This window comes from Sturnira hondurensis, unplaced genomic scaffold, assembly GCF_014824575.4.
Source record: "Sturnira hondurensis isolate 20B ecotype Veracruz unplaced genomic scaffold, ASM1482457v3 Scaffold0022017, whole genome shotgun sequence".
NCBI classification, from domain to species: domain Eukaryota; kingdom Metazoa; phylum Chordata; class Mammalia; order Chiroptera; family Phyllostomidae; genus Sturnira; species Sturnira hondurensis.
The window spans coordinates 3372467-3381074 of NW_028094648.1; the positions used below are offsets into that span (position 1 = coordinate 3372467).

Here is an 8608-nt window from a genome sequence, read left to right on the forward strand (position 1 = left end):
GCTTGCTTCGGAGCCAGTCAGGCCTGGCTAGTTGCAGCCCTTCCACTCAGCAGTGAAGAAGCTTAAGGAAACCACTAGCCTTTTGAGGAGCCGTATTAGCCCCCGCTTGAAACGGTGTTGAAGACCAAATGAGAGAATGTACTTGAACCCCACAGCACTGCACCTAACCAGATTCACAAAACAGTAAAATGGGCTTGTTTGCGAGATGTTTGCTGAGCTGGGCTCTTTTCCAGAGGCTCTAAGGAACATTTCGTTTCCTTGTCTTTTCCAGACGTTGCCCACATTTGTTGGCTATCGGGTTCCTTCCTCCACCTTCAAAGCAGGAGCACTGCATTTTTCTGACACTTTGGTCATCACATCTCCCTTCGACCACAGCCTCTGAAGCAGTATTTAGGAAATGTTATTCACTGTTAAACATTCATAATCAGATTGGCCCACAAAGGTAATTCTGCTAACCTCCCCATCTCAGCCTCCTTAACCTCACCCACATTTGCAAAGTGCCTTTTCTCCAGGTTAGGTAGCACATTTGCAGATTCCAGGGATGAGACTATGGATATCTTTGGGAGGTCCTAATCCTGCCTACACAGTTGTATATGATATTTAACTGGAATTTAGAATGTACATTTCCATGCAAATAGTGTTATACATGCCAGTTATGTCCAGAGATTAATTCACAAAATGTTTAATTAATAATCTCAACTATAAAAATGGACTAAGTGAGCAAATAGGCAAAATACAATGCTGAAAGATGTTTGCTGAATTTACCTTGAATGACTGGTATGAAATTCATGAACTCTAAATTCCTGACAAGAAAGTTCAAGATTGGGGTGAAAAGGATGGAGTGAGGATGGGATTTAGGAAGTATGATATAGAAAGTTGGGATGATCATTATCAATTTTATGTGTCAACTTGGCAGGGCCAAGGGATGTCCAAGTAGCTGACAAAACATTATTCCTCAGTGTATCTGTGAGAGTGTTTTTGGAAACTTAGCATTTGATTTAGTAGACTGGGAAAAGAATGTCCTCATCATCTAATCCCCTGAGGCAGAAGAGCAAATTTTCAATCTGTGTGTGTGTGTGTGTGTGTGTGTGTGCATGAGCAGACACATCCATTTTCCCTTTCCCTGAAACATTAGAGCTCCTGATTCTCAGGTCTGGATCTCAAACTGAAGTATATTACTAGCTTTCCTGGGTCTCCAGCTTGCAAGTCATGGAACTTCTCAGCCCCCATAATCACATGGGCCAATGCCCATGAGGTCTCTCTAGAAAAAGTCCAGCCATCATTAATATAAAGAGAATGGTTTGCGTGATATCAATGTAACCTATCAGCCAAGGTGAGTGGACTGGAATACACACACATGAACAATGATGACTTCACTGTACTCATCAGTGGGGCAGTACCTTCTGTTGAGTGAGTGTGTGTACTGTGTGGCCATCACATTCAAAATGACTGAGTGAGTAGAGCAATGAACCTGCATCAAGTTTTGTGCTAAGCTTGAGCATGCCTCTGTGGAAACTATTTGGATGATTCAGAAGGCTTGTGGGGATGATGCAATGAATGCAGCACAAATAAAAGTGTGTCACAAATGCTTCAAAGGTGGTCAAAAATCTGTTGAAAGTGATCCACATTCTGCAAGACCTTCAGCAAACAGAACACCTGAGAATTTTGAACATGTGTGGGCTGCAATCCACAAAGATTTGCTACTGACAGTGTGGGGAACTAGAAGCTGCTCTGGAGATTCCCCAAAGTACTATGTGCCAGATCTGGATGCAGGATCCTGTGGCTTTGGCTGCCACAGCAGAAGGAATATTGTGCTAATGTTCCAGTAGCTAATGACTTTTTCAAACACGTACCAATACACCAGATTTGGTGCCCCGCAATGTCTGGCTTTTCCCAGAACTAAAATCACTCTGGAAGGGAAGGGTTTTGAGACCATCAATGAGATTCCGTAATATGTGATGGTGCAGCTGATGCAATTTCAACAAAGGGTTACACAGTGTTTTGAATAGTGGAAGAGACACTGGGAGAATGGTGTGAGGCCCCAAGGTGCCTACTTTGAATGGGATTGGGTTGTCATTGTCCTATGTACATACAATCTTTCTTATATCTTGTATCTTATTCAATGAATGGCTTCATTATTTATATTACATGGCAGGATACCTTCTGGAGATCATTTATATATAACCTGTCCTTATATACCCTGTTGATATATTGACTCTATTTCTCTGTAGAGACCTGGCTAATCTAAAGAGCTTCATCCTTGGAATTCATAGAAACTTCATCTTTATTTACTGCATCCCTGTCCATGACAAGGCCTCTCCTGCTTTAATACATGCTAGGACAACCTGGTTTCATTTCCTCTGCCACCTTTTGCTTTCTGCAGAAGGCTTCCCTACTAGCTCACTTGCTGACACCTGCAATTCAGACTCACAGCTCACTTCTGCAGCTCCTGTATGAGAAATCTACTCAAGTCGTCACTGTGAGGAGCAAAGAGAAAACTCAAGATTCTGAAATCTTGTGAGAATGCCTCCTCTTTTGTCCTCTTCTCACCTTGCTTTTACTTTTTTTTCCATTCCTGACTTCAGAAAGCACGACCTTTTCCCAAGGGAAATTTAAGAATCAGGAACATGGGGAGGGGTGTTTCCCTAAGCAGTGGATGTGGAGAATACTTCCAGATAGGAAGGACCTCTGAGCTCTCACCAACAAGAGTTTCTGAGACTGACTAAGCTATGCCTCACAGTTGCTGATCACAAGCCCTCTTTACCACAAAAGCATCAATGATGGTATTTCCATCTGGTTCCCGTGCCCTTCACTGCCCCGAAGTGAGGCAAAGGTACTTTCATGTCATCTTGAACATCCACCCCAGAGCTATCTCCTGAAGACTATGATGACTTCCCTTAAAATATTCCTACCCTCCTGCTGCTGCTGCTGTAGTGATCCCCCCATGTTCTGCTGTAACCCTACACCTCCTGATGCAGAGAACCCCATGCAGCATCCTCATAAACACAAAACAAAAGTTTCTGCCCTATCTTGACTCACACATCACTAACTAGCACAGGTTTCTTAGGCCATGTGCAACTCAAGGCGCCCTGGAAATAAGGTGTTCAGCTTCCACTTGAGCATTTCCCAGTCTTGAGTCTGAAGACAAATGATCTCCATTGAGGCCCCAGATGACCCCTACTTGAATGAGTACAAGTATACTCATGTGAATTTGACTCCTGGCTATTCAATTGGGAAGAGCTTAGGCTAAGCTAGCCAAAGAATATATTAGAATTAAGAAATGATAAAGAACAAACTGGAAGTGTTTCCTAACTTAGTGGAAGTAGACATGTCAGTGAACCAAAAAAAAGTTGGGGGGGTGGCATTTGTGGAAAGTAACCTTACAGAGTGATGTGATCATAAATTCCTAACCTGGAAAGCTCATGGTGAGTAATAAGGCTCATGGCCTAAATATCTTTAGTAGAAGGGTTATCTTTGCTTTAAGCAAGCCCTGCCCAATATTTCTGTGCACCTGCATTAACACACCTTTAAAATGCTTTTTTTTTTCAGTCCCCTCAGTAGGGCAACCACCCTCCAGAGAGCACTCTACTGTAATCTACTCCACACCTTGCTTTCTCCCACTTTCACATAACCTTTCTTACTTTCCCTCCTTAATTTCAAATGCAAAAAGAGAGAGAGAGAGAGAGAGAGAGAGAAATCTACAAACTGTCATCATGAGAAGCATTTTTCTCAGTCTGTTGAGATACTGCTTCCAGGCATATCCTCTGTTTGACTCAAATACACTTTTATCAAAGTTATCTACAGGTTTGGATGTTATTATAATGACATATTACACCATTAAGTAATACAAAGTGTTGTCATATTTGAGATAATAGCGATGTCTTTATTTAATTGACTTTATTTCTCCTACAGTTAACAACTTCTCTGCCTTGAAATTTAAAGCAACAAAGTAAAATAAAATCTCTCAAATGACAAAGTATCAGAAATCCAGATTTAGTTATTTGTGAAAATGTTCAGCCATTTTTTGATCTGTAGAAAAACCATCATCTGGGTGAAAAACAATTTCTACAAATCAAAGAATAGCCTACACTTTGGAAAAGAAAATCAGTAGTAATGTTCTCACTGAATATTGTAAATCGCACTTGTCTTCATAAAAGGTAATTCTGCACCTTTCCAGCAAAAGCAGTGGTGTAAGTTATGCTTGTTTGTATAAAAAAAATTAAATCCTGTGGCAGGAAAAATTCTTTCACTTTTATTTAAAAATTGGACAAGAATTTTGAGTCTATATGAAGTTGCCTATAAGCTGGAAAGTGAGCATTTTCAATCACCATTTATATTTTAGTGCATTCTTGACAACTGCCACTTCGTCTCTGTAAGAAAATTCAAACAGCCTTAAAGAGTATTTTTATCAAATGCTTAGGGATTTAAACCAAATGAAGCAGAGGACAAAATCACTGTGATAGATGGAACTGTAATAAAATGAGAGAAGTCCAGAGAAAGTTTATAAATCCTTTGTCATTTCAAAGAGTCATAGAAAATAAACTGTGGACACCTGTTTACTTAAAGGGTTTTTTTTTCTTAATCTTTTTATGCAAACATAGTGTTAACCTCAATACTGAGAAAGAAACCCCATCCTGGTATGCTACATTCTGTGCAGTTGCCATGATTTCCAGAGGATATAAATTTAGCCCTTGAATGAACAATGTATGAAACCATCCCCATAAGCATCTGGTGAGAATGACTGCTAAGAGCAGCAATAGTATATCATCAACATTAAAAAAAACCTATCTGAATCAATTACTTACTTAGAGGTTCACCTTTGAAATGGCAGCTTCTTCTTAGAGCAAACAGTAAGCAACAGGAAATATACAGTTGATGAATATTCCTTGTACTGGAGAAATATTAAAATAAATATAATTCAAAGAAGAATAATTACATTTCTAATACCTCTTTCTTAGACCTGTTCTAATGTACTGGTTCAAAAGGATCATATCACTTTTTATCACTTGTAATTTATATATTGCTATTAGGGAAATCCAAACAAAATGCAGGTCTTATAAAAGAATAAAAACATTAGCAAGTATGTATGTGCCATGGATTAAATTAGAGGGTTCTTTGGTGCAGTAAGTCAGTCCAAATTCTCAGATTTGAAGGATAACACGTACTGATAAAAAAAATCTGCTGTTAGCCCCGCTGTTAGACATAGCAGGGCTTCATCTTGTGTCACGTTATAAATCAAAAACGGCTGTTCTCAATTAGCCACTTTTATTTTTTTAAATTTTGCATTGCCCAAAATCTTGTACATTAGCCCAGATCAGCGATGGTTCTGTGCCCTCTGTTGCTGTGAAACATGATGTGAGCTATAGACTGGACCTCACTAGGAGAGCTCCTTTGAGTTAGGAACCTGAACAGTCTCTCTCTATTTTTTTTCTTAAAAACAAGCCTATGGCAACAAGTTCACAACTATTAACAACTGAATCTAAAAAACAAACCAAGCAAACAAGCAGAACAGAAAGAATCACAGATACAGAGATCATTTGGAGGGTTATCATCTGGGAAGGTGAAAGGAGAGGAAAGGAGACACGGTGCAAGGACTAAGAAGTACAGGTTGGCAGGTGCAGAATAGGCGGGGGGATGCTAAGAACAGAATAGGAAATGGAGAAGCCAGGGAACTTATTTATATGCATGACCCGTGGACATGAACTAAGGGAGGAGATTGCTGGAGGCAATGAGGGTCCCAGGTGAAGGGAGGCAAAGGGGAGAAAATTGGGACAACTGTAGTAGCATAATCAATGAGATACATTTTTAAAAAGAAGCTTATTTTTAATGTAGGCATAGTTCCTTTTCAAAGTCTCCTCTGACAAATACCTTGTTTTGGGAAAATATTGGCGACTTGTGGTTTGTAATCTAGGGTCTCCCCATGATCAGGTGCTTTCACTTTATATTTCCTTATAGGCCAGCGTTCTGTTTTAAAAGCCTCCTCCAAATGCTTGAATTTAATGTCCTGATTTCTTCTAATCTCAGCATTATGTGTTCTCTCAAAACCTAGGGGCATATGAAAATCCAGCTGTATTTCTCAAAATCTGTAATATGATATTTTATACATAAGGCAACTCAATAAAGCAGAGGAGTCTTCTTTGTCTACATGGAATTTTCTTAGTGAAATGAAATAGTCACTTCCCAGACTGTATTTTGGATGTTCCCCTTCAACTATCCTAACCATCCAGAGAATTTTGTTGATATCCTTACCAGAATAGCCAGTGGCCCCATCCAAAAATGACCATACTTAATCTACATGGAAACTCCTCATGATTTTATAGGCTGCTGTTCCATTTGAAGACATAACTTTCCCCACCCGTGCCATGTGGCTGTTATTCCAGGTGTTATTATTTACCAAAGTGGTTCTCTTAGCCATACCAGCAATCTGATAGCTATAATCCCACCAAGACATCACTTAGGCATGTTCATCTGTGCCTTGCCTTAGCCAAAAGTAAGCTTCTCTAAAATCCTCAAAGACCATTGTAAGAGACTAGGAACAGGAGTGGGCATTGCTTGTGACCCGAGGACAATGGACTGCAAACATCATCAATAGCATCCGCATCAATATTGTGACAATGCTTTCTATAGTAGGACCTAATCTCTCTCCAGCATTTTCCTGTTCAGTTCTATGCTTCCTCACTTTACCTGCCTTATCATATGAACTCCCTCGGTTTCTTTTGTTCTCTTCATCACTGTTCTCTACAGTGGGTGGGTTTTCCCCTTTCATGCCACTCTCCAAATAGTGCTCACAAGTATTTGAGAAGGCAGGTGCAGACAGCATACAGACAACTGGAGTCAAAGTCAGCATCAGCCGCACCATCCTCCAGCAAAGCAGATAGCAGTGGTTGCACGAAGATCACAGATACTCTTTCACCATTGACATTCCCAAGGCAGATCCAAGTCCTGCTGGGAAGGTGCACGCACGACGACGTAGAGCAAAGAAGGAAGACCCCAAGTCGCAGGTTGCTGCTCAGACACTGATGCAATAATCAGAACATGTATTTTTGCATACTCGTGCCCCACAATGAGTAAAACCTGCCACTCCATGATGCAATAATATAACCTGTACAAGTCTAGTAGATGACACTAGGGAACACAGCACATGCAGCTACTGATACACCAAAAAAGAAAAGGGCCTAGAACTCTTGTTTTGTTAATCGGTCTCTCAGCCACTAGAAAAAAAGCAGAAGCTTGCACCAATGCAAACACACCTGAAGCTGCCACGTGTTCACATGTTCAGCTGTTCTGATTGGCTGGGATCCCACAAAGGGCATCTGCATAAATAATATTAAACCCACAATGTAGAAAATGCTATATGCTATGGAGGCTCTTTTGCTGTATCTCTGCATCAGTAATGCCGCAAACGCATACAGTGAGAGAAGGTTGATAATAAACACATAAACGCCCCAAACAGAGACAATAGAGAAATTAAGCAGCAGCACTGTCCACAAAACAGATTCAGTCTTAACAGCTTTACCCACAAGTAGTATGTGAACTGAAGTAAAAAAATAGCAATGCTTTCTTTATCAAAGGATCCAGTTACTGAATGAGAACTGTAATCTCACACAAAAGCAGTAAAACAAGCAGCTGAAAGTCCTGCTCCTTGGTTCCAAAATTCTCCTGTAGGCAAGAAAGTAGATATACACGTGAGGCTGCTAAAAGTTGGTGCAAGGAACATATATACATCTCTTATGTGAACAGTTACATTCAATGCATTTAAGATCCAATTGCTAAAGCCAGCTGTTATCATGAATCTTGGGTAAACGGCACTGCCTACTCTTCTTCCTATTAGATATCATGCTCTTTCATCAAACCAATTTAAAATTCATAAAACTGTGAGGCGCCAGATGATGTGCTGATCCATAGTTAAACCAGATCATCCAATTACTATAAAATCATAGAATGTAGGGACAGGCAGAAAAAGAGATGCATAGGATAATCTACACATCTCTGTTTATGGGGAGGGTCATGGAAATCCCACGCCCTCTCCAAGCACACTCTTCTCCCCATGTTCACTAACACTCTACGTGTTCGCAAACCTGGAAGCTCCGTGATGCCTTTTTCTATAAGAGTTGTCACTGTTTACCACCGATTGGATTCCCATTTTGTTGTCACTTATGGTCACTATAATAAGTCAGTTAATTTTAACCTTAAAGGTTTCTTGAGCAATGTTGTTACATTCCAATGCTTTTATAGGTTCTGATGTAATCTTCTTGCTGAGTACATTCATTTACACTCACTCAAATAAATATTTCCTATTAAGAATATAAAACACATACTCCTGAGGTCCTTACAGTTATAAGTGAAAAAGACATATAATCCCTGTCCTCAAGTAGCTCATAATTTTGTATGGACCTACACTCATGAAAGAAAATAAACTACTGTAAAGATCTCTGTGGTTAGTGATACTGACAAATACAAAATAATTCAAATTAAAAAACAGTTTACTAATATGTTATTAGATTAATAAAATGGAATTTTTCAAACAAATAATGTGGAGAAATATTATTTTCATGGAGAAGTAAAAGAAGATAAAAGTTAACCAGAAAATTATTTGAGACTCTTCAAG

At 39.6% G+C, this 8608-nt stretch overlaps 1 pseudogene; it reads right to left on the reverse strand.

Annotated features, from left to right (window-relative positions):
• Window positions 1–291: 291 nt before the first annotated feature.
• On the reverse strand, window positions 292–7804 carry LOC118978594 (dolichyl-diphosphooligosaccharide--protein glycosyltransferase subunit STT3B-like; annotated as a pseudogene).
• Window positions 7805–8608: the final 804 nt, after the last annotated feature.